At 36.0% G+C, this 26,557-nt stretch overlaps 1 long non-coding RNA gene across 2 annotated transcripts in view; it reads left to right on the top strand.

The window, feature by feature from the left end:
* Positions 1–26,557, top strand: part of LOC145529438 (uncharacterized) — a 975,418-nt gene that overhangs the window by 522,510 nt on the left and 426,351 nt on the right. The window contains exon 5 of one of the 2 annotated variants that reach the window (XR_014071228.1): positions 15,678–15,790. The exons of the other annotated variant lie outside the window; for it this stretch is intronic. This is a non-coding gene — a long non-coding RNA (uncharacterized LOC145529438). The remainder of the gene's footprint in view (positions 1–15,677; positions 15,791–26,557) is intronic. 2 annotated transcript variants of the gene reach the window in all.

Here is a 26,557-nt window from a genome sequence, read left to right as displayed (position 1 = left end):
AAAAAACATACAGTAGCTCTGCTTAACACTATATAGGTATCAGAGGAAGAGCTCCATGACACCAAAATTTCAAGCTGCAAAAGAAAAAAAATAATGAATATGTAATTTAGTTATCTGGTTTACCAGGCAAGGAAATTGGAGTTCAAGGTAGCATGTAAAAGACTCATTCCCCACTTCTGATGACTTCTTCAGTATAGGAAGAATGTACTTTAGCTTTGAACTCCTGTTCTCTTTTCATATTCTCACTAATTTTTCCGCTGGATGAATAAAAAATCAGTTGGGCATGACCATTTCAATCTCTTCCTCTCTTCACTTAGAATCTGACTTACCACTGGAAGCACATTTTCTGGTCTGTGTCTATATGTATGTTTTATATTATATTTAATTACTGAACTCAAAAATCCCTTCTAGTACATTTTAAAATGATTTTCTGGCATACTTATAACATTTTTGCTAGCTGCTTTCGTAAATTTCTTTCCTCCTTCTTTGCTCTTTAGCATCACTTACTCACATAATTTCAGTCTTACATTCTCCCCGTTTTCCCTGAAATAACCATGCTCCCTAAATAGTGATTATGTGTAGTGGCTAGAAATGTAATCTCTGTACTTATGAGCTGTGAGAAATTGAGCCAGTGACTTAATTTTGTTATTATTGCATTTCCACATGTGTAAAATGAGCTGAGTAAGTGCAGAAGTACTTCAGTGACTTCTATCATTCATCATTCTGCCTGGAGGAGATATAGCTCCTCCACAGCTTCCAGCACACTGGCAGATGGACAATCTCAGGACCTTTCTTATATATATATTTTTATTTATTTATTTATTTATTTATTTATTTATTTTTACCTTACCCCCAAGGAAATAGACATACTATTTACACTGTCTTAGGATATTGAACCACATGTTGTTGTTGTGTGGTTGCTCACGTCGTTCAGTCATGTCTGCATGAATAACCTAATTTTTGCAGTGGAGCACCTATTCTACAAAAGATTCTAACAGTATGACCAAAGGAGAAAATCTGTTTTTCCACAATTAATGGAAAACATACTGGTACATTTTTTAAAAATTACTGTGCAGAAATCATTTTAACGTTAACTACCGCACAATTGCACTCATCTCACACGCTAGTAAAGTAATCCTCAAAATTCTCCAAGCCAGGCTTCAGCAATACATGAACCCTGAACTTCCAGATGTTCCAGCTGGTTTTAGAAAAGGCAGAAAAACCAGAGATCAAATTGCCAACATCTGCTGGATCATCAAAAAAGCAGGAGCCTTCCAGAAAAACATCTATTATTGCTTTATTGACTGTGCCAAAACCTTTGACTGTGTGGATCACTATAAACTGTGGAAAATTCTGAAAGAGATGGGAATACCAGACCATCTGACCTGTCTTGAGAAACCTGCATGCAGGTCAGGAAGCAAGAGTTAGAACTGGACATGGAACAACAGACTGGTTCCAAATAGGAAAAGGAGTACTTCAAAGCTGTATATTATCACCCTGCTTATTTAACTTATATGCAGAATACATCATGAGAAATGCTGGGCTGGAAGAAACACAAGCTGGAATCAAGATTGCCAGGAGAAATATCAATAACCTCAGATATGCAGATGACACCACCCTTATGGCAGAAAGTGAAGAAGAACTAAAAAGCCTCTTGATGAAAGTGCAAGAGGAGAGTGAAAAAGTTGGCTTAAAGCTCAACATTCAGGAAACTAAGATCATGGCATCTGGTCCCATCACTTCATGGGAAATAGATGGGGAAACAGTGGAAAGAGTGTCCGACTTTATTTTTTGGGGTTCCAAAATCACTGCAGATGGTGATTTCAGCCATGGAATTAAAAGACACGTACTCCTTGGAAGGAAAGTTATGACCAACCTAGACCCATTCCAGTGTTCTTGCCTGGAGAATCCCAGGGACGGGGGAGCCTGGTGGGCTGCCGTCTATGGGGTTGCACAGAGTCGGACACAACTGAAGTGACTTAGCAGCAGCAGATAGCATATTAAAAAGCAGAGACATTACTTTGCCAACAAAGGTCTGTCTAGTCAAGGCTATGGTTTTTCCAGTGGTCATGTATGGATGTGAGAGTTGGACAGTGAAGAAAGCTGAGCCCTGAAGAATTGATGTTTTTGAACTGTGATGTTGTTTGAGAGTCCCTTGGACTGCAAGGAGATCCAACCAGTCCATCCTAAAGGAGATCAGTCCTGGGTGTTCATTGGAAGGACTGATGTTGAATCTGAAACTCCAATACTTTGGCCACCTCATGCAAAGAGTTGATTCCTTGGAAAAGACCCTGATGCTGGGAAGGATTGAGGGCAGGAGGAGAAGGGGATGACAGAGGATGAAATAGCTGGATGGCATCACTGACTCGATGGACATGGGTTTGGGTAGACTCCAGGAGTTGTTGATGGACAGGGAGGCCTGGTGTGCTGCGATTCATGGGGTCACAAAGAGTCGGTCATGACTGAACAATTAAACTGAACTGAATAAGGTATAAAAATTGCAATGTAAAAATTGATTTGTTCATTGATAAGAGGAAATTCACATGTATGTCATAATGGGAAAACTCCTTTCAATTTGTTCACTTTTTCACATACATGACATCTGAGAAAGTATTACACCCTAGGAAATAATGTGACTCCATGGTACTTATGTGCATTTAGAATGAGAAAACAAGGGTTTTGACATGGTCATAGTATATCCTTGTAGAGCACCCATTCACTCACTTTTCCATATGGAAATAGTGATATTTGAGCATTAAATTTCTCTATAGAGCATCTCTCTCTGGAGCCAAGAAGAAATGAAAAGATTATCTTCTCTTTGTTAAGAGTAATGTCGGTGTGAGAGAACTCTATGAGTGAAAAATAGACATTTACATTGAAATGGAGAATTATTTGTTGCTTGTTTTTAGCAATACTGTTTTTTGTCTTTTTTGTTCATTAACTATAGTTAAGATTTTCTTATTTTGAAAGCAGTCAAACCAATTTTACTGCTCTTTTTATTAATACAATTAAATGTCAATTTTGACAGGAACATTATTTTCTTTCTTTAGGGATAATCTTCAGGATATTTTTCAGAAATATATTTATATAAAATATGGATTTTTCAGTTCTTACTTCAAATACTTGTTAATTACATTAGTATAAACAATATCAGTGGCTTAAAATACACTTTAGAGTTACACTTTCTAGCATTTGCTTTCTGAAAATAAAATCCTCACTATCTCCCCAAAATAATTAGAGTCATCTAATATTGAGGTCAGGCTATGCACTGTAATCGATCAGCAGCCTGGCAGTAATGGTATCTGTAAGAAATACATCAAACTAATGAGCAGCTAAGAGACACGAGAATAACTCTTGGTGCTTTAGATCTAGACTTTCAATGGCTGTCTGCAATACTTCAAAGACTAGGAGCATTAATTTTTTGAATAAGTCCTTGAAGTAAATGTCTTGAATATTTTTTCCTTGAAGTTGAAAATCAAATCAAAGCAATTTCAATTGAAATATTTATTGTAGAAACAAATTGTGAATACATGAAAGTGAGCACCATTGTACTCTCTTTTCTCAGTGTCTCACCAAATGAATGCACCATTGGTGAATAGAGACTTGGAGGCTTCCCCAATCTTGCTCTTTGGAAGAATTTATACATATATAATTGAATAAGAAAAATAGCTCATAATGCTTCTGGTTTATAATTTTCAAACATTTTAATATTTCAAATTTCTATGTACAAACACTTGTCTAATATGCATGGTGTTCAATAAATCAAACTGGTAAAATTTGTTTTCTTTTCCATTTTTTTCCCCTTTTAGGAATAATGTTTTACTTATGAGTTGGGTTGATAGTTTGTACCAGAGTAATCCTTGGCTTAATAATGGGAATTATTGTCATTATTCTTATTTAACATGTACAATTACTATAAAAGAAAAAAAAATTAAAACTGTTATGGCTATTGGGTTTTCTTAGGAATTGGTATATTCCCAGAAGTATTTTATATGCATTAAAATAAAACAACCCTATCACATAATTTTGGTTGGTATTTCCATTCTTAAGTAAGACAATTGAGATGTAGTATGCTGAAGTAACTTGTCAAACACATTCAGTTACTAAATAATTAAAGTCTTGTTTGCTCCTAAGTAGTGTAGGTCTTATGGCAGAAAGATTATGGAAGGAAGCGAGGAAGAACTAAAGAGCCTCTTGATGAAAGTGAAAGAGGAGAGTGAAAAAGTTGGTTTAAAAGTCAACATTCAGAAAACTAAGATCATGGCATCTATTCCCACCACTTCATAGGAAATAGATGGGGAAACAATGGAAACAGTGACAGACTTTACTTTTTTGGGTTTCAAAGTCACTGCACATGGGGACTGCAGCCATGAAATTAAAAGATGCTTACTCCTTGGAAGAAAATCTATGACCAAACTAGATGGCATATTAAAAACAGGGACATTACTTTGCCAACAAATGTCAGCCTAGTAAAGGCTATGGTTTTTCCAATAGTCACGTATGGATGTGAGAGATGGACTATAAAGAAAGCTGAGCTCCAAAGAATTGATGCTTTTGAACTGTGGTGTTGGAGAAGACTCTTGAGAGTCACTTGGACTGCAAGGAGATCCAACCTGTCAATCCTAAAGGAAATCAGTCCTGAATATTCATTGGAAGGACTGATGTTGAAGCTGAAACTCCAATACTTTGGCCACCTGATGTGAAGAACTGACTCATTTGAAAAGACCCTAATACTGGGAAAGATCGAAGGCCGGAGGAGAAAGAGATGACAGAGGATGAGAAGGTTGGATGGCATGACCGACATGATGGACATGAGTTTGAGTAAGCTCTGGGAGTTGGTGAAGGACAGAGAAGCCTGGTGTCCTGCTGTCCATGGGGTCACAAAGAGTCAGACATGACTGAGTGACTGAACTGAGTGTAGGTTTGTGCTGACACTTGATGTAATTATGTACTGCTCTCCTATATTAAGGGCTTCCCAGATGGTGCACTGGTAAAGAATCCACCTGCCAATGCAGAAGATGCAGGATATGTGGGTTCCATCCCTGGGCCAGGAAGATCCTCTGGGGTAGGAAATGACAACCCACTTCAGTATTCTTACTTGGAGAATCCCATAGACAGAGGAGCTTGGCAGGCACAAAGAGTCAGACGTGACTGAGTGACTAACACTTTCTACAGTACCAATTCTTGCATCATATCTAGATATGAAAAACAAATTAATAATTTAACAAATTTCATCTAGTTTTTCAACATAAGCAAACCAATTTTTGCAGATACCAATTACATATTTACTGTTTCCAAAATGGAATTAATATAGGGTTAATTTTTAGAGCACAGGATAACAAATCATGATATAATACATTTCATATGGTATCAGATAGTGTCAGTGAGTGATAGTTACTCAGTAGTATCTGACTCTTTGTGACCCCATGGACTATAGCCTGCCAGGCTCCTTTGTCCATGGAATTCTCCAGACAAGAATACTAGAGTGGGTTGCCATTTCCTTCTCCAGATAAACCCTCAGGTATTTTTGTATTATTTGCATACTCCAAATATACAATTTTCATTGTATCTAAACTGTCTTTTTAGTATCTGTGTATTCCAATGAATATTTATCATATTTGAGCTTTACAATGGTATTCAGCAAGTGAATAAATAAATAAGGAACAACTAATAGGGTAATTATAATTATACTACATTATAAATAATAAATTGATGGTAAAAAGCTCACCTATTAGCAAAGTCAAAAGAAATTGAGATTAATTGTTTGTCTGTTACTTTGTTTGCTATTGTTTTCTCCCATTCTGAAGGCTGTCTTTTCACCTTGCTTATAGTTTCCTTTGTTGTGCAAAAGCTTTTAATTTTAATTAGGTCCCATTTGTTTATTTTTGCTTTTATTTCCAATATTCTGGGAGGTGGGTCATGGAGGATCCTGCTGTGATTTATGTCGGAGAGTGTTTTGCCTATGTTTTCCTCTAGGAGTTTTATAGTTTCTGGTCTTACGTTTAGATCTTTAATCCATTTTGAGTTTATTTTTGTGTATGGTGTTAGGAAGTGTTCTAGTTTCATTCTTTTACAAGTGGTTGACCAGTTTTCCCACAAACAATTAATGTCAAAAATATACAAGCAACTCCTGCAGCTGAATTCCAGAAAAATAAACAACCCGATCAAAAAATGGGCCAAAGAACTAAACAGACATTTCTCCAAAGAAGACATACAGATGGCTAACAAACACATGAAAAGATGCTCAATATCACTCATTATTAAAGAAATGCGAATCAAAACCACAGTGAGGTACCATTTCACACCAGTCAGAATGGCTGCTATCCAAAAGTCTACAAGCAATAAATGCTGGAGAGGGTGTGGAGAAAAGGGAACCCTCTTACACTATTGGTGGGAATGCAAACTAGTACAGCCACTATGGAGAACAGTGTGGAGATTCCTTAAAAAACTGGGAATAGAACTGCCATATGACCCAGCAATCCCACTGCTGGGCATACACACCGAGGAAACCAGAATTGAAAGAGACGCGTGTACCCCAATGTTCATCGCAGCACTGTTTACAATAGCCAGGACATGGAAGCAACCTAGATGTCCATCAGCAGACGAATGGATAAGAAAGCAGTGGTACATATACACAATGGAATATTACTCAGTCATTAAAATAAATACATTTGAATCGGTTCTATTGAGATGGATGAAACTGGAGCCTATTATACAGAGTGAAGTAAGCCAGAAAGTAAAACACCAATACAGTATACTAATGCATATATATGGAATTTGAAAGATGGTAACGATAACCCTATATGCGAGACAGAATAAGAGACACAGATGCATAGAACAGTCTTATGGACTCTGAGGGAGAAGGTGAGGGTGGGACGTTCTGGGACAATAGCATTGAAACATGTATATTATCATACGTGAAACAGAACACCATTCCATGTTCGATGCATGAGACAAATGCTCAGGGCTGGGGCAATGGGATGACCCAGAGGGATGGGATGGGGAGGGAGGTGGGAGGGGGGTTCAGGATGGGGAACACATGTAAACCCATGGCTGATTCATGTCAATGTATGGCAAAAACTACTACAATATTGTAAAGTAATTAGCCCCCAACTAAAATAAATAAATTTATTTAAAAAAAAGACAATTGATAAATGGTGAAGATATATATCCAGCCTATCTCACAAACCAAATCTAATATACTTGATTTGTAAGAAGTTTCTAAAGATTAGAGAAAATAAAGACCAGGAAGCATATAGTGAAAGGGTAATATATGAACATTGTAGTCACAGAAAAATAAATACAAATTGCTCTATAAAATATAAAAAGATGTTGCATATAATGAGAAAGTCTAAATAAAATTATGATTTCTCATCTATCATAGTGACAAAATATCTCACTTGACATGTTGGACAGAGGAGCCTGGTGGGCTACAATTCATAGGGTCACAAAGAATCGGACACAACTGAAGCAAATTACCATGCATGCATGCAAGCATGCTATACAGCACTAATGAAAATGTAAATTGTCACAATTCTTATGGAGAGGAGCTTGATATTTAGGGAAATTACATATGTACCTCTATTTTAGTACAGCAGTCCCATTTCTAAAAATCTGTCCTAAAGATACACTTGCAAAGTGGCTTATGAACAAAATGATTTGCTCTGGTATTATTTGTCATAACAATGTTAGAAACAATCAAAATGGCCATCCATAAAGGACTGTGTGAAAAAATGAAAAAAAAAAAATACAGTCACAAAATAGAGTACTAAGCTCTTGTAAAACCTCATAAGCAACCTCCATACACTAGTATGGAGTGAACTCCACAATCTATTGTATAATGAAAAATAGTAAGATACAGAATATATATTACATGGCCTTTTGAATAAGAAAGTGGAAAAAATGAACACACACACACACACTATGTTTATATTTGCAGAAAAACTAATGAACACCAAACAGAAACTACTAAAATTAAGCACTGCAGATGGTGTCTGCAGCCATGAAATTAAAAGACTCTTGCTCCTTGGAAGAAAAGCTATGACCAACATAGACAGCAGAGACATTACTTTGCCAACAAAGGTCCATCTAGTCAAAGCTATGGTTTTTCCAGTAGTCATGTAAGCATGTGAGAGAGTTGGACTATAAAGAAAGCTGAGCACCAAAGAATTGATGCTTTTGAACTGTGGTGTTGGGGAAGACTCTTGAGAGTCCCTTAGACTGCAAGGAGATCCAACCAGCCCATCCTAAAGGAAATCAGTCCTGAGTATTCATTGGAAGGACTGATGCTGAAGTTGAAACTCCAATACTTTGGCCACCTGATGCAAAAAACTGACTCATTGGAAAAGACACTGATGCTGGGAAACATTGAAGGCAGGAGGAGAAGGGTACGACAGAGGATGAGATGGTTGTATGGCATCACTGACATGATGGACATGAGGTTGAGGAAGCTTTGGGAGTTGGTGATGGACAGAGAAGCCTTGCGTGCTGCAGTCCATGGGATCGCAGAGTCAGACACGACTGAGCACTGAACTGAACTGAACTGATAAAGAATAGGGAGCAACAAAGTAGAAGAGGGAGCAACAAAGTAGAAGGAACAGGGATGAAAAGAATTCTTGTCAATGTACTTATACTATAACTTTGATATGCAAATCATGTATGTTTTATATAATCAGAAAGTTAAATGAAAGTATAAAGAAAAATCTAATTAAAATTAATTGAAATAAATAGAACTAATTATATATAATTTTGGTGATATAACCTCATAGAGCAAGAAAAATCAGTCCAAGTGTTTATGCATTCTCAAAGCTGTATATCTAAGGACAAAAAACAAGTGCAAAGAAATCTCAAATTTTATCAGTTCAGTTCAGTCGCTCAGTCATGTCCGACTCTTTGCATTCCTATGGACTGCAGCACCTATCCATCACCAACTCCCAGACTCAAACCCAAACCCAAACTCATGTCCATTGAGTCGGTGATGCCATCCAGCCATCTCATCCACTGTTGTCCCCTTCTCCTGCCTTCAATCTTTTCCAGCATCAGGGTCTTTTCCAATGAGTCGGTTCTTCACATCAGGTGGCCAAAGTATTGGAGTTTCAGCTTCAACATAAGTCCTTCCAATGAACACTCAGGACTGATTTCCTTTAGGATGGACTGGTTGGATCTCCTTGCAGCCCAAGGGACTCTCAAGAGTCTTCTCCAACACCACAGATCTAATTTTATTCTGTCATATTATTGTTATCTTGTGCAGCCTTTATGTATAATTTCTGACATAGTAGGATAAAGAGTTTAAGTAATTATGGTATTATTTAAAAAAATAACTTTTCAGGGTGTAGAAAAATATCCTTTCAGCATAAAGTGTAAAAATAGTATAAAGCTTATATTTGATTGAATAAAACAATGCATATTGTTTTTTATATTCTTATTTCTGAATGCATGTTCTAACACTGTCCATTGAAAATATATAAGAACAATAGAAATCCAGTAGTAAGAAACCACCCCTAGCAGCCAGATTTTTGTTCATTAAATGACTTTCAACAATAGAAATCATGAGGATGCTCAGAGAAAAGCTCTTTTAAGTGCTGGCCAGGAAACTCAAGAAGTTGGGAGCATAATGTTGAACATAAAGAATGGAAGCTACCACAGGATTATGGAGTGTGTACAGAAGACACAGAAGTCGTCTTAAGTCTTATTGCTTTAGTTTAGAGTCTATTGTGATTTGAAAAGAATGATCACTAAAATATGTAGAAAATGTCAAGTATATAAATATCCCAGAATATATAGAAGATATGAAGGTTTATACAAGCACAGAGAAATAAATCAATGCTCCTTATGGAACACTTGAGTTTTTCAGGGTACTAACTCATTATGATGAACCCTGATAGTTAAATGAGAAAAATTTAAAAGTTTTCCTGCACCTTCTGTATAGACTGCATTTCAGTGTTGTTAAAACAGTACTAGATGTGGCAGGAAGAATGGTTTAAAACACAGGATAATTGAAACTAATAAATGCAGAATGACTGAAAGAACTAAAAAGTCACAGTTTTGAAGTTCCTAATATGATGTCTGATTTAGGCAATGGTGTGATTTATATTACTTATTGTCCCAAATAAAGAAGTAGGGCTTCTGTGGTGGCTCAGTGGTAAAGAATCTGCCTGCAATGCAAGAGCCTCAGGAGACCAGGAGATGGGGGTTCAATCCCTGAGTTAGGAAGATCCCTTAGAGGAGGTAGTGGCAAATCACTCCAGTATTCATGCCTGGAGAATCCCATATACAGAGGAAAATTGCAGACTACAGTCCATAGGTTGCAGAGTCGGACATGACTGAAACAACTTAGCAAGCACCCATGCAAGGTAAAATAGTGAAGATAGAAAGGAAGAAAGAGTTAATTGCATTCTATCCCAGAAGGTTTTAATATTTTTTAATCTAAAATTAAATTCCCTTCACTTGTGAAAAGTTCTATGCTCAGCTAGGAGGCTGCTATGAAACATTAAACACTGTCAATTCTTACTGTGATGCTGCATTAATACTGCATAACATCAATATTTTATATTAAGAATGTTAATTATCCCTGAGATTTTGGAATGCCTAACAGTGCTAATGTACTAGTGCACTAATTTTATTTTTAATTCATTTTCTTTTTTCTATTGGCTGTTCTCCCTGGCTCTGATTCTTCTCCCTGCAGTTAGAAATGAGTTAAATCAGCTCTCACTGTCAACCAGAACAGCCTTGGAAATAAGTTAATCCATCACCTACTGAAAAAAGGTTAAAAATATTGAATATCAATATCCAGAATGTTTTCCAACTCACAGCAATTGTTTGACAGTGCTGATGTCTAAGCTCTGGGAATAAAGTGCAAGTTTTTGGCATTTTCCATGTCCCTGGAGTTACCTTCTGAATGTACTTTATGTATGAATATAAATGCAAGCTTTTACTTTTAATGTAGTTCATACTAAGTATATAAAATTTTTTAAATAAGATAATACAACAATAAAATGTGAATATCTACTTCCATAATAAAAGCAAACTTTCACAACTGATTTTCAGATTTATCAGTGGATCTATTGTGTATAGACTCATGCTTATTCATGGTTATCTGGTCACACATTCAGACTTGTCACCTACAAAGACTGAACAATAGGATCATTATTTTTTTAATGAATTTAACTCAGTTAACATATGCAAAGAACTCTGTTAGACATTGGGAAAATTAATGCAAACAATTCTGCCCATGAACACATGGAATCAGTTCTAGCAGTTCAATATAAGATATATTTGTGTGTGTGTCTGTGTGTGTGTGTGTGTGTTTGAGTACAGAGGCATTATAGAGAAGAATATATTAGAGATATGTGATAGCTTAGATCAAAATTATTTTGATATTTGACTATGCCCTTGGAAGTTACTTCAGTGACATTTGAAAATTTTAAAAAGTAATAAAATGGGCTTAAAAATAGGAAAAAAATATGGTCAGTGTAGATCGTCGCTCTCTCCTGTATCACATACATTCTTATACAGAGAATATACTGTGAAGCAATGGGTATAGGAGAATGGATAAAAATATTAAAGTTCCCAGTTGACTTTTAAAAATACAGTCTGAATGAATGGAGAGGCTACAGGGTCCTTGATCACAAAGTCCTTAATGATAATAACAACAGCAACAATAACCATTAATTCTGCACAGGTAAGAAACAGAAAACTTATTTGGGGATGTTTTAAATCAGAAACCGTTACAGAGACTGTAAAGAGTAAGACTCTTCCATCCAATTGAAGCCAGACTATATGCTATTAAGGAGATTTCATAGGTAAAGAGCAATTATAGTATTCTGGTGTGAATTAATGAGGGTCCAGGTCTAGGGTTTGTGTCATGGCAAATTGACTATAGGAAATGGAGGTAATATAAACTTGGAGACAACATCCATTTGACTTGGCAGACAGAGTGAGATATGATTCCATAGTTTTAGGTTTCAATGACTCATAAGATATCCATAAAGCTGTGATGCTTCCTGGAATGTAAGAAAGAAAGAAACTCAAGGATGAGAATATGTAGACATTTATACATGTGTGTTTTTATAGATATATACATACATATGCACCATTGTCAGTTGGAAAGGAATATATCTCTGTGGGCTTAATATTGAATTTTAGTAGTCTCCACAGAGTATCTGAATGGTGACTTTCAGAAGGCAGGGTAGGTGACCTGAGGCCATAGTTAGAGGATTGAACGGGCATTATCAACATAGAAAATCCAATAAAAGAAGTAGAGATTATTCCTACTTGTTTAAAATTGAAATCTCATCTTAGGCTAAGTAGGAATAAATTTTAACATTCATTTTATAGATTTTTTTTCTCAAAATTTCATCAGTATTTGGATAGAAAATATTTTACTTATCAGTTTTATTTTTTCTTGTATACAAACATCAACCTTTTTTTCAGTTTATTATGTGGTTGCACAGGATCCTGTTGATTTTGTGACCAAAAGGTTTCTAATACCAGAGGTTCTTATAACATATTAGAATTTCTAGAGATCTTCAGTTATCAAATCCTTTTTTTTTTTTTTTTGATGAAGAAATTTTATTTTATTTTTATTTATTTATTTATTTTTTTTTATAAATTTATTTATTTTACTTGGGGGCTAATTACTTTACAATATTGTAATAGTTTTTGCCATACATTGACAAGAATCAGCCATGGGTTTACATGTGTTCCCCTTCCCGAACCCCCCACCCACCTCCCTCCCCCTCCCATCCCTCTGGATCATCCCACTGCCCCGGCCCCGAGCCCTTGTCACATGCATCGAACATGGAATGGTGCTCTGTTTCACATATGACAATACACATGTCTCAAAGTTATCAAATCCTTAAGACAACCACAAAAGTGAATTGGTAATTTTCATTTATATAGTATTGGACAAATTATTTTTTGGCCTTATATAGAATGTGTAATAATATCTGTATAGAGCTTTAAGACAATATAGGGCTTTAATCTGTGTAAAATCAAAATAAATATACGTATTTCTTTTAGTGATGTGGAAGATTTAGGTTGTTTCAAGCTTTTTGCTATTACAATATACACTGTGGCATAATGCTTTGTACACACCTGCCAGAGTTTCAAGGTCATATTCTATGAGTGTAATCCATAGGTTATGGATACCATCAACTATAATTTAAAATGTTAAATTGCTTCTGAAGTTGTAAGACAGGGATATGATATATATTTTATTCATATTGTTCCATACTTTTCCAATTGACTTTGCTATCATTCATTCAGAGAATGCACATCAGTAGTGACTACTGACTACTAAAAAACTATGTACTGTATCATAAATGCTGTTGCTCAGCAGTGCAAAAATTAAAATCCAATACCTCTGTACCTCTGTTTTCATTTACTTTTTTATCTCAAAACTGTTCATTTATCTCAACAACTCTCTCGATTTTTTTGTCTAATGAAGAAAGAAAAATTGTGAAAAAATGAAGAAAAGTAATCTAGAAAATGAGACATTTGATAGCAGTGTAACATTGGGGCAAAACAAATGCCAGAAGTGTCAATATTTGAGAATTCAGTAATGTTCTGTACACCAAGGTCTGGAAATAAAAATTTGCCTCTGAGAATTATACTATAAATATAACATCTAATTGATAATCATGGAGATGCACAAAATGATCTTAGTCAGACTTCTAAGGTGGTAACATTTGACCGTATCTGTAGTAAATTATATGTAACAAGTCTAAAGAAATAATTGCTCAGTAAATGACAGTAATGTTACCACTAAAGCATAGACTATCTACATTATTTCAAGTTGTATAGCTGCTGCTGCTGCTAAGTCGCTTTAGTCGTGCCCGACTCTGTGCGACCCCATAGACGGCAGCCCACAAGGCTCTGCCATCCCTGGGATTCTCCAGGCAAGAACACTGGAGTGGGTTGCCATTTCCTTCTCCAGTGCATGAAAGTGAAAAGTGAAAGTGAAGTCGGCTCATTTGTGTCCTACTCTTTGCGACCCCATGGACTGCAGCCCACCAGGCTCCTCCATCCATAGGATTTTCCAGGCAAGAGTACTGGAGTGGGTTGCCATTGCCTTCTCCGCAAGTTGTATAGAAGCCTTGTCAAAGAAAGAATGTGTTAGAATTTGTTTTCCAAAGCAGTAGCAACTAAACAAACATAGCAATTAAATTTTAATGATAACTTTACTAAAATTAAAACTCATTTAGTTATAACATTCACATTCCAAGTGTTCAACAGCCACAAGTGACTAGTGGTTGCAGTGCTGGACAGCATACAGAACAGTTCCATCGTCACAGAGAATTCTACTGGATAGTGCTGGTGTTGATCACAGATTTCAAATATTTAGATATCATTTTGGAAATGACATACTAAGTTGTAGTTCAACAACTTGCACTACTCTAATCATATTTCTAGACATATTCTCACTGTGTGATAAATTCATAAACCTATCCTAACATGACACTCTTACTGAGGCACTTGACTGCTCTTCTTGTAACTATGTCACTAAAGAACCTTTACATTGTTGTATCTTCCCATGTTCAAGTTTTGTCTATTAATATAGAATGAACTTCCCATGAATACTCAGTTATGGACATATGTCAACAAGACATATACATGTACATACACATAGCCAGGTCCCCAGAAAGTGGCCCAGGTCTATAGCTCTTACTTAGTTACCGTTCATAAATAACCAACCACTTTCAAAATGTTGCAACTTCCCTGGTTACTCAGACAGCAAAGAATCTGCCTGCAAGGCAGGAGACCCAGGTTCAATCCCTGTGTTGGGAGAATCCTCTGGAGAAGGGAATGGCTACCTGGAGAATTCCATGGGCAGAGGAGCCTGGTGGGCTACAGTACATGGAGAATGCAAAGAGTCAAACGTGACTAAACAACTAATACGTATAAATTAAAAAGTAATACCATCCTATTGAACCGAGTCTATTATACAGAATGAAGTAAGTCAGAAAAAGAAGTATCATCTAATAACACATTCATAGAATCTAGAAAAATTCCAGTGATGAATTTGCAGAGCAAGAATAGAAAGGTAGATATAGAGAGCAGACTTGTGGACATAGCAGGGGAAGGAGAAGGTGGGACAAATTGACAGAGTAGCATTGAAACATATGCATTACCATATATAAAATAGATAGCCAGTGGGAATTTGCTGTATGATGCAGAGAGCTCAACCCGGTGCTCGGTGATGACCAAGACGTGTGGGATGGGGTGGGAAGTTGGAGGGAAATTCAAGAGGGCTATTAAATGTATATGTACACCTATATATATGTATACGTATGGCTGATTCACGTTGTTGAATGGCAGAAACCAACACAACACTGTAAAGCAATTATCCTCCAATTAAAAATTTAAAAAATAAATAAAAAGAAAAAAAGTAATATTATCTTAAGAATTTTTTCCACAAGATAGTTAAGTTAGTCCAGTGAAACATTAGACTGCATATTTATAAAAGGTACAAAATGTAGCAAAAATCTCAAATGGAGTGGTTGAAATAATTCTTCTCAGGAGAGATCTTCAGTTCTTCATTATTTCACTTCTGCTGATTTTGCGTGCCTCGCTTCTGGGATTTCCTCACTTTTCCTCAACCTCTAACCACTTTAATGGAGCTATGGCTGTTCAGTCTTTTCAACTCATTGACTTGAATGTGTTGCTTTCTTCCTCAGGGACACTCATCACCTAAGTTATTCTTCTGTTCTACACACATTCACCCTTGGAAGACTGATTAAGCATAACCCCTCAGGAGTCATCCTTGACCATCTTCCCTTCTCCACTTGGCGTAAGTTTTCTCTACTTTGCATTCCCTGGTACATTTCCTTCACAGCTCTAACTGTGCATTTGTTCAGTTTTATTAGATTTTATTTAAAGTTTCCATTGTTTAATTATTTTCAATCATTATTATAGATAGTACATCCTTAACTGTATTTTCACCTCACTAAGGTCAGTGGTTTTATCTCAAGAATAATCCACCTCTGATTTAACACCTGACAGATACATAGTAAATATTTGTTAAGTGCATTAAGAAGGCAAGACAGAACTAAGATATCTAAGGCATAGTAACACTACTTTTAAACTGACCATGAAGCAAGACTTCTTAGACAATTTGAAGTTTTATATTACTTTATTTTAGATAACTGAAATGCTTTCTTGCAATTTATTCCTTAAAGCTATGTTGGTTTAAAATTGAGAGATTTCTCTACCTTCTATTGTGCTTGAGAACTGGAATGTTTTCTTTTCAGTTTTAACCACATTAACATTCTAATTTTGTTTTTGTTATATGGCTATGAAATCACACACTTGCTTTCCTGTTAAAAAAGTGTTTATGTATCAATTGGAAATTTGTCACCTGAGAGATGTATTCCAAATCCTTGTAAGATGATTCAACATGTAACAAGTTTTGAGAGTCAACATTAGCCAGACCTAGAGGATTAAAACATTCCCTATGTCGGAAGAAAACACTGTTTAGTTTCTATCCTTAAATCCTAAACTGGATGATAGACTGCAGAACAACTATACTCCAATACACACACACACACACACACACACACACACACACACACACACACACACATATATGTATATTTAAGGCATGGCAAGTCACTGCATCCAATCCATGACACCTGGCACTACAGAAAACACTTTAGTTTAATGTCACAGAAACTAAATGTACTAATACAGACTAAAGATTATCATTTGGTTGTTTTTTGTTTGTTAACTGAACTGTGTGTAAGTCAAAAAACATTTTATTGAGGTATAACTGACATAGAAACAGCTGTACATATTTAATATGCACAACTTGAGTTTGGAGATGTCTATATCTTTGAGGCATCACCATAATCAATGCCATAAACATATCCATCACCTCCAGAATTTTTCCCCATCCTCTTTATTTTTGTGATAAGAACACAATATAAATTCTACTCTATTAACAATTTTTAAAATATATTATATAGTATTGCTAACTACAGGTAATATGCTATATACTAGATCTCTAGGACTTAGTCATCTCATATAACTGAAACTTCGTATGCTTTACCAACACTTCCTTGCTTCACCCTCCCCTTAGCGCTAGGTGACCACCATTCTGTTATCTGTGAGCTTGAATATTTTAGATTCTGCACATAAGTGAGATCATAAAATATTTGTTCTTCTATGTCTATTTTACTTCATTTAGCATAATGTTCTCCAGGTTTATCCATGTTGTCACAAATGGCAGGATTTCTTTCTTTATTAAGGCTGAATAATATTATATTCCATGTAAACTGGTATAGCCACTGTAGAAACTGAAATATGGAAGTTACTTGAATATGAAAATTGTTAAAAATTTAAAATATAACTATCATATGATTTAGCGCTTTTCACTTCTTGGTATATGCCCAAGGGAACTGAAATCAGGATTTTGAAGAGAAATCTGCACTTCTGTACTTATTTCAATATTAGTATTCACAATTATTATTTAGCTTATTTGACAAAGTTTTCAAATCAAAAGTGAAATGAAATTTTAAACCTGGAAATATAGTAAAATGTCAGTTTTATATAAAAAAATCCTCTTGTGTATCATCTTTAATACAGTTTCTAAGGAATATCATTTATTTCTCTTTATGTTAATTATGAAGCATTCCATAAATAAAAGTAGAAATCCTAAATGACATTTTTCACATACATCAGTTCAGTTCAGTCACTCAGTCATGTCCGACTCTTTGCAACCCCATGAATCGCAGCACACCAGGCCTCGCTGTCCATCAACAACTCCCACGGTTTACCCAAACTCATGTCCATTGAGTCGGTGATGCCATCCAGCCTTCTCATCCTCTGTCGTCCCCTTCTCCTTCTGCCCCCAGTCCTTCCCAGCATCAGGGTCTTTTAGAATGAGTCAACTCTTCGCATGAGGTGGCCAAAGTATTGGAGTTTCAGCTTCAACATCAGTCCTTCCAATGAACACCCACGACTGATCTCCTTTAAGATAGATTGGTGGGACCTCCTTGCAGTCCAAGGGACTCTCAAGAGTCTTCTCCAACACCACAGTTCACAAGCATCAATTCTTCGGCACTCAGCTTTTTTCACAGTCCAACTCTCACATCCGTACATGACTACTGGAAAAACCATAGCGTTGACTAGACGGACCTTTGTTGGCAAAGTAATGTCTCTGCTTTTAGATATGCTATCTAGGTTGGTCATAACTTTCCTTCCAAGAAGCAACCATCTTTTAATTTCATGGCTGCAATCACCATCTGGAGTGATTTTTTAGCCCAAAAAATTAAAGTCTGACACTGTTTCCACTGTTTCCCCATCTATTTCCCATGAAGTGATGGGACTAGATGCCACGATCTTAGTTTTCTGAAAATTGAGCTTTAAGCTAACTTTTTCACTCTCATTTTTCACTTTCATCAAGAGGCTCTTTAGTTCTTCTTCACTTTCTGCCATAAGGGTGGTGTCATCTGCATATCTGAGGTTATTGATATTTCTCCTGGCAATCTTGATTCCAGCTTGTGCTTCTTCCAGCCCAGCGTTTCTCATGATATAGTCTGCATATAAGTAAATAAACATGGTGACAATATACAGCTTTGACATACTCCTTTTCCTATTTGGAACCAGTCTGTTGTTCCATGTCCAGTTCGAACTGTTGCTTCCTGACCTGCATACAGGTTTCTCAAGAGACAAGTCAGTGGTCTGGTATTGCCATCTCTTTCAGAATTTTCCACAGTGTATAATGATCCACACAGTCAAAGGTTTTGGCATAGTCAATAAAGCAGAAATAGATGTTTTTCTGGAACTCTTTTGCTTTTACGATGATCCAGCGGATGTTGGCAATTTGATCTTTGGTTCCTCTGACTTTTCTAAAACCAGCTTGAACATCTGGAAGTTCATGGTTCACATATTGCTGAAGCCTGGCTTGGAGAATTTTGAGCATTACTTTACTAGCATGTGAGATGAGTGCAATTGTGCAGTAGTTTGAGCATTTTTTGGCATTGCCTTTCTCTGGGATTAGAATGAAAACTGACCTTTTCCAGTCCTGTGGCCACTGCTGAGTTTTCAAAATTTGCTGGCATATCGAGTGCAGCATTTTGACAGCATCATCTTTCAGGATTTGAAATAGCTCAACTGGAATTCCATTACCTCCACTAGCTTTGTTCATAGTGATGCTTTTTAAGGCCCACCTGACTTCACGTTCCAGGATGTCTGGCTCTAGGTGAGTGGTCAGACTATCATGGTTATCTAGGTCACGAAGATCGTTTTTGTATAGTTCTACTGTGTATTCTTGCCACCTCTTCTTAATATTTTCTGCTTCTGTTAGGTCCATACCATTTCTGTCCTTTTTCGAGCCCATCTTTGCATGAAATGTTCCCTTGGTATCTCTAATTTTCTTGAAGAGATCTCTAGCCTTTCCCATTCTGTTGTTTTCCTCTATTTCTTGCACTGATCGCTGAGGAAGGCTTTCTTATCTCACCTTGCTATTCTTTGGAACTCTGCATTCAAATGGGTATATCTTTCCTTGTTTCATTTGCTTTTCGCTTCTCTTCTTTTCCCAGCTGTTTGTAAGGCCTCCTCAGACAGCCGTTTTGGTTTTTTGCATTTCTTTTCTATGTGGATGTTCTTGATCCCTGTCTCCTGTACAATGTTACAAACCTCCGTCCATAGTTCATCAGGCACTCTGTCTATCAGATCTAGTTCCTTAAATCTATTTCTCACTTCCACTGTATAATCATAAGGGATTCGATTTAGGTCACACCTGAATGGTCTAGTGGTTTTCCCCACTTTCTTCAATTTAAGCCTGAATTTGGCAATAAGGAGTTCATGATCTGAGCCACAGTCAGCTCCTGGTCTTGTTTTTGCTGACTGTATAGAGCTTCTCCATCTTTGGCTGCAAAGAATATAATCAATCTGATTACGGTGCTGACCGTAATCAGAAGTATATATCAAATACATGCTTCTGATCTAATTTTTATTACTATAGTTACCAAGGTCATGAGTATTCTCATCCCTTAATTTATTATTTTATAATATTACAAGATATTAAAAATATGACTATAATGAGTTTTAAGCAGAAACAATCTTATATTTTAAACAAAGAATCTCTTACCAAGTGTACAGTACTTAGAAAGTTTTGTGAGTGTGTGCATGTGATTGGTCAAATCTGGCACATATATACATAGGAGTAGAACATTTCTTAATATCCCTTTCTGTACATGACAAAATTATTTTGAGTAATAATTATGTAATGAAACAAATAATATATGGCCAAAAGAAACTCTGGCAGATATAATCTTCTTGCATTGACCACTGTGTGTGTGTGTTTGTGTGTGTGTGTATATATATATATATATATATATATATATATATAAAGCAAAGCAGTAAATAAATAAATAAATAAAATTTGATAGTAGGGTAAAAATTGCTTTATTAACATATGTCAACTACATCTATGTATTTTTTAAATAAAGGGAAAATCTTAATTATTAATAAATAATATGATGGACAGGGAAGCCTGTTGTATTGCTGTCCATGGGGTTGCAAAGAGTCAGACATGACTGAGTAACTGAACTGAACTGAACTGAATACTTTTTTACATATAGAAGAAATGGTAGTATAAAGGAACCCCAGATATTCCTGTGATCCTTATGAGGAGCAACTACCTGCTCTACCTAGAGAAACTAAAGGTAATAACTCTTCATATTATTGTCTGAAATGCAAATTTTTAATGTTGATTTCTTTCCCCTGTGAAGGTTGCTGTTTTTGCTAGTTTTTTCTTTGTTTAGTAATTTGCCCAGGTTAGATCTATGAAATTGGTTTTCCCTGTAATGTTTGGCATTTGATGTTTCTTAGTTTTGTTTGTTTGTTTGTGTGTTTTGTTGATATTACTTTTTAGCCTGGTCTTCCGGGTTTACCTCCATGTCTGTGTAACTTAGAGGTCAGCCTGTGATGGGACAGCCATGTTTTCAAACGCTTTAATCCAGTAAGGCACTCATTTTCGGTCTTTGGGTGGGCAGGAAGGGAATTCAGGGTTTTCAGGGTTGCCCAGGCTTATACTTTTCACAGGGCCTTGTTGCCACTCTTCGGTGGGCAGAGGTACAACTTCAGGGTTGGCTGGGGGTGTTGAGTTAGCCTGAGCCCTCTCTGAGCCTCCCCTGTGCAGATATTCTATCTCAGACAGGTGTATGTTTGTTCCAATCAAGACAAAAACCTCAGGGAGAGGAGGTAGCCTTCCTGACTGATCAACCTCTGAAATGATCACTTCCATAGACAGTACTGCTGTACTGTACTGTATCGTCCAGTGCTCGAAAATGAGTGATATTCCCCTTGACCATGACAGAGAGAAACCGATTCTCAGACTGACCCTTTACCCTGCAGAACCTTCATGCCTACTAATGGCATGGGGTGGGTGGAGGGGCAGAAGGGAAGGGGGCTGATGATAGCAAGCCTAGGGGGAAAAAAAGTCACAGAGTGTGTTCTCACCTCAAGTTTGGCATGTTTTTCTCCAAGAATAAAGGCTTCTGTGACTATTGCACACCTTTAAACCATTTCCAGAGCACTGAAATGTTTGCTTCTGTCAATTTTATTGAGCTTTATAGTTGTTTTTTGCAGAGAAAATTTTTCTGATTGCCTCACTTGGCTATAGCAACAATAATTCTTGTTCTTTCTGAAATAGATGGAGCGTGTTCTTGCCTGGGTCTTAGCAGGTACTTCTGCCTCGGCCTGGATGCTCTTCACACATACAGGTACTTGACTTACTCCTTCAATTAATTCAGGCTTCATTTTCAGTATCATCCTATTGGGAAAGCCAGTCTTCCCTGTACAAATATATTCTGCTCTGTATCACCTTCACCTTTTATTTTGTTTTGTCACACTTATCACCTCTTATATACTTCTTCCTTGACTTACAATGGGGTAATGTCCTGATAAAACCACCATAAGTTAAAATATTGTAAGATGACAATGCATTTAACACAACTAACCTACTCCACATCGTAGCTTAGCTTAGCGTATGTTAAAAGTGCTCAGGACACTTCATTAGCCTACAGTTGAGCAAAGTCATCTAGCATAAAGCCTATTTTATAATATAGTGTTGAATACGTCATGCAATTTATGGAATATAGTGCTGAAAGAGAAAAATGGAATGATTGTTTGGGTACAGAATGGCTATAAACGCACTGGTTGTTTACCCTAGTAATCATGTGGCTGACTAGGAGTTGTAGCTTGCTGCTGCTGCCCAGTATCACAGAGTGTATCACAGATTTTCACATACTGCTAGCCCAGGAAAATGTAAAAATTCAAAATTGGAAGCATGTCTTTTACCAAATGCATATTGCTTTCATACCATTGTAAAACTGAAAACTCTAAGTCAAATCAGGGTAAATCAGGGACCATCTGTACAAGATACTTATTTTATGCCCCCTCTCCTGATATGATAGCCAACTTTTTTTCATTCATTGCTGTTTTCTCAAAACGTACAAATAATATCTGGTACAGAAGAGATGCTTAATAAGTATTGAATGAATGAATGAGTTAGTGATTGAGTGAATGAAGTAAAAGGTAAATAATAAAGCACACTTTGCCAAAGGGTTTTTTCGTCTTTTGAGTTAGCACTAAAGATCACTAAAAGGAGGAAATGGTCTTTAAGATCAAGTCACCATTGTATTTTCCATTCAGTTTCCTAGGACGGTTTTAATATCTTATAAATAGTCTTTGAAAAAGCCTCTCTTCCTTTTAATGACTTAATATGGCTTGAGGACATTTCTTCAAGGAATATCTATTTCTTGGATGTGGCTGAGGATCCCAAAGTCAGAGCTATCATTAAAAACTCATTATTTTTCACACTTAAAGGACTATATACAGTGTATAATTGCTCCACTAGTCTAAAGGTACTACAGGAAACATTTTCTATAACATTATCACAAGACAATGTTGATATCTGCATTAACTGCTGAAAACCAATGGTTTTGCGTAATAATGTTTCTGAGGGTCCTATTGAATAGGGAGATATCAGGGACACAAGAGTAATTAATGAACAGGCAGAAAACAGAAGACCAAACAACTAAAAAACAGAATGAAACAAACAGTGTAGGTGCTATGGTAGTTGAAGGGAAGAGGAGGCAAAAATAATTGGCCTGTTGGAAGGCTTCAATAAGAGGTGGTGTGGATGAAATATGCCTTATTTTTTCTGTGACTTTATATAGAGTGAAGTAAACTCTTTAACAGTACACGCCATTGAATATTTAGTAATAAAATGACCAACAGATAGACAATGGACAAGTCAGTGGAACAAATAAGTAGGAATGAGATTGTTAATTTTTTTCAGTAAAATTATGTTAATAAGTAATAGTGTATAATACACATTTAGTTTTAAAATTAATTCCTTGTATTAATTATTAAACAATGCATTTTGTGTATTCTGAACCAGCATGTTTTTATAACATGTAAACAACCAAGCCATTGACTCATTTAAGTAGCCCTGTTGGAATTTCCAGAGCTACTTTGGGGCCATTATTTTTTCACCTGCAGGATGTTTCTGGATTTACTGAATAAACTTGAAGCCATAGGATCTTTTTTCCTGTATTGCAGGAAAAAAAGTTTCAAATACGTGAAACATACTTTAAAAGAAACCACAATGCATCAATTTTTGTAATTGGCTACTGCACTTGAAAGAAGTCATCTAGAGAAATACATAACGATTTCATTCAGTCACCTCTGATGTGATATGTGCCATTTTAGAAAAAAAGAAAGTGGCCCAAGATAAGCTCTCTAAGTCCATCCAAATGCAAAGAGAAAAACATGGTTGGTTATTTGATGCTTCATCTTAAAATGGAAAATCCATGTATTTAGAAACACTTGTTTCCTTGAATAATGTAAATTAAAAACTCTAAAAATAAGATGTTTTTAATCTAGATGGGAATATGTTGCTTATTTACTTTAAATTCTATGTTTCAGTAGACATTTGTTTACCATACTAATGGATTTTCACCATCAAACATACACTTAAAATTTATTTAGAAGGCATAATTTTACTCTGAGTATGAAGTAAAGCAAGGATAACAAATGTCTCTGACCAAGAAATATGGATCTCTGGAAAGGTAAGGTATTTACTAAGCACTAGAGGAGGGCACGGCAATCCACTCCAGTATTCTTGCCTGGAGAGTCCCATGGAAAGAGGAGCCTGGCAGGCTACGGTCCATAGAGTCGCAAAGAGATAGACATGACTGAGGTGACTTGGCACATACCAAGCAGTACAGTCTTACATTTTCACAGGCTAATCATTCAAACCACAATCCAGGTGAAAGATGTAATTTTGTGACTTCCTATGCAGTATTTTTATGCATTTCACCTCCTAATTTTATCATTTTAAACCTGTTAACCACAAAGCAAAACATTTTTGTATGTTCTCTTTGGCTTTAATACAAAATAACACAACTTGTAGTTTATTGGGATCCAGGGATTAGGCACATTATGCTACAGTCTCTTTTAAGCAGTATAACGTTTCAGAATTCTGTCCTCAATTCCCCTAACCATTTATCATAAAACGATACATTCAGATCTTATTTTCTTATATGAGAGTATTTTGCCTAGAAAGGAATTTCCATTTTACTCAGACATTCTATTTAGTTTAACAATGTGTGTGTGTGTGTGTGTGTGTGTGTGTGTGTGTGTGTGTGATGGGACTACTTTGATCTGGATTTTGAATTGATTTAAAAATCAATTTTGTTGTTGTCAAACTAAATGTAAAGCCTAACAATTAATGTTAACTTTCAGTATCCCAGGTTAGTGGGGACTTTCTGTTTCTTCCAATCAAGTTTCTTTTGATAATTTTTGCTTGTATTAAATAAGGCTAAAACTAAGCAGGAATTAATTGCTATCATCAGCAGGTTGTCAGGTTTATGCTAATGAAGAATTGGAATCCTGACATGCCATTGAAAAAGTTTTTAAATCCATCCTTCTCTTTGTAAACAGGGAGATTTGGAGTCTGAACACCCTCCCTCGACATTTGTTTCCTTTTCTTCCATGTAGAATCAGTCGAATGGAGTAGTACCAATGTAGTTGAGGAAAACTGTGTTTTATTTCTCTAGTACCTCTCAGAGGAAGAGCCAATGATTGTATGAAAGCAAGTGGGGGCCATTTCCATTTTTGTAACCTACTGCTGTGAAACTGACAGATTAAACAAACTGCAGCCATGGCCTGCAATTACGCTTTTTCATTTCTCTAGCCATGTGAAGCTACATAGTCTGGTTATTCATTCTGACACTATTTGAGCTATACTTCAAACCAAGGCATTGTTTTGCCCAACACATTGGACTCTGCCAACTTATATGTGACTCGGATTAAAGGAGCTTCCAACAATCATAGTTTAACACTCTTACTATCAGGACACGCCTCTCCCACCTGCCCCACTTGACAATATAAGAGTTTGGTCTTGTCATATAATTGACCACGGTCTTGAAATATCTTGAGACAGTAGTCCAGCTACTATTTCAAATGACTATGGAAAACCTAGAGTTTGTAATTATGTAAGATACTCACATGTATTTTATGTTCTAGTATTGTGGAAGCCAATAGCAAAATGACTTATGCATCACTAAAATGCCATGGATAATGGCATTAGTGGGACTATTTTGGAGGCCAGTGATTTCCATCAAATTATGTATAATAAGTAAAATGATTCTACTTTATATATCTTTTCATATAGTTCTGATTTACAAAACATAGGGATTTCCATCAAATTATGTATAATAAGTAAAATGATTCTACTTTATATAACTTTTCATATAGTTCTGATTTACAAAACATAGGGATTGTAAGGTTTTATAATTCTTTTCTTTACCATTTTGAAACATTCTTGAATTATTCATTCATAGGCATTACTTATATGAATCTTAGAAAATGAGTTTGGGGGTATAAAAGTTGGAGAGAAAATAAATACAGATATTGAAAAAGTGATTTCTCACTTTTGAAAGCTTATGAAAATGTTCTGGATTCAACCACAGACCTAAACAAACATTGCAACAGCAACAACAACAACAACAACAAAACACAGAAAAACAGATCATGTGATAAAATATAAAACAGTAAGAGAAAAATACCATTTTACAGTCATTATTGAATGTGGTGAGCTGGTTTTAGAAATAACCACTTTAATCTCATTAGATTTTGAGGACATCCACTGTCTTCTCCATAGGGGCTAACAACTTTTGAGTATTTATTCTGAGTAAGGTACAATACACAAACTTTCATATACAACATTTCAATTAATCACCCAACAATTCAAATTAGATACCAATAGTATCACAGTTCACAGATTGGAAAATTGGGGCTTAAAAAAATTGTATAAATTGTGCAAAGTCACACAGGTGATAAATAGTTAAGTCTGTTTTCAAGCACAGATGTATCTGGTGCCAGAGTCTAGATCGTCACCTCCATGTAATATTCCTGAGAATTATGCATACATTATTAGATTCTTGTTATTGTCACTACAAAATTTTAAGAGCATAATATATAATAGTTATTGTCTCTGTACTTGTTTGAAAAAATGTCATATACCCACTCAAGATAAAAACTC

This window comes from Giraffa tippelskirchi, chromosome 12 (assembly GCF_054371585.1).
Source record: "Giraffa tippelskirchi isolate mGirTip1 chromosome 12, T2T-mGirTip1v1.2.pri, whole genome shotgun sequence".
NCBI classification, from domain to species: Eukaryota; Metazoa; Chordata; class Mammalia; order Artiodactyla; family Giraffidae; genus Giraffa; species Giraffa tippelskirchi.
The sequence above is the reverse complement of the archived record's forward strand: the minus strand, read 5'-3'. Positions and strand labels throughout refer to the sequence as shown.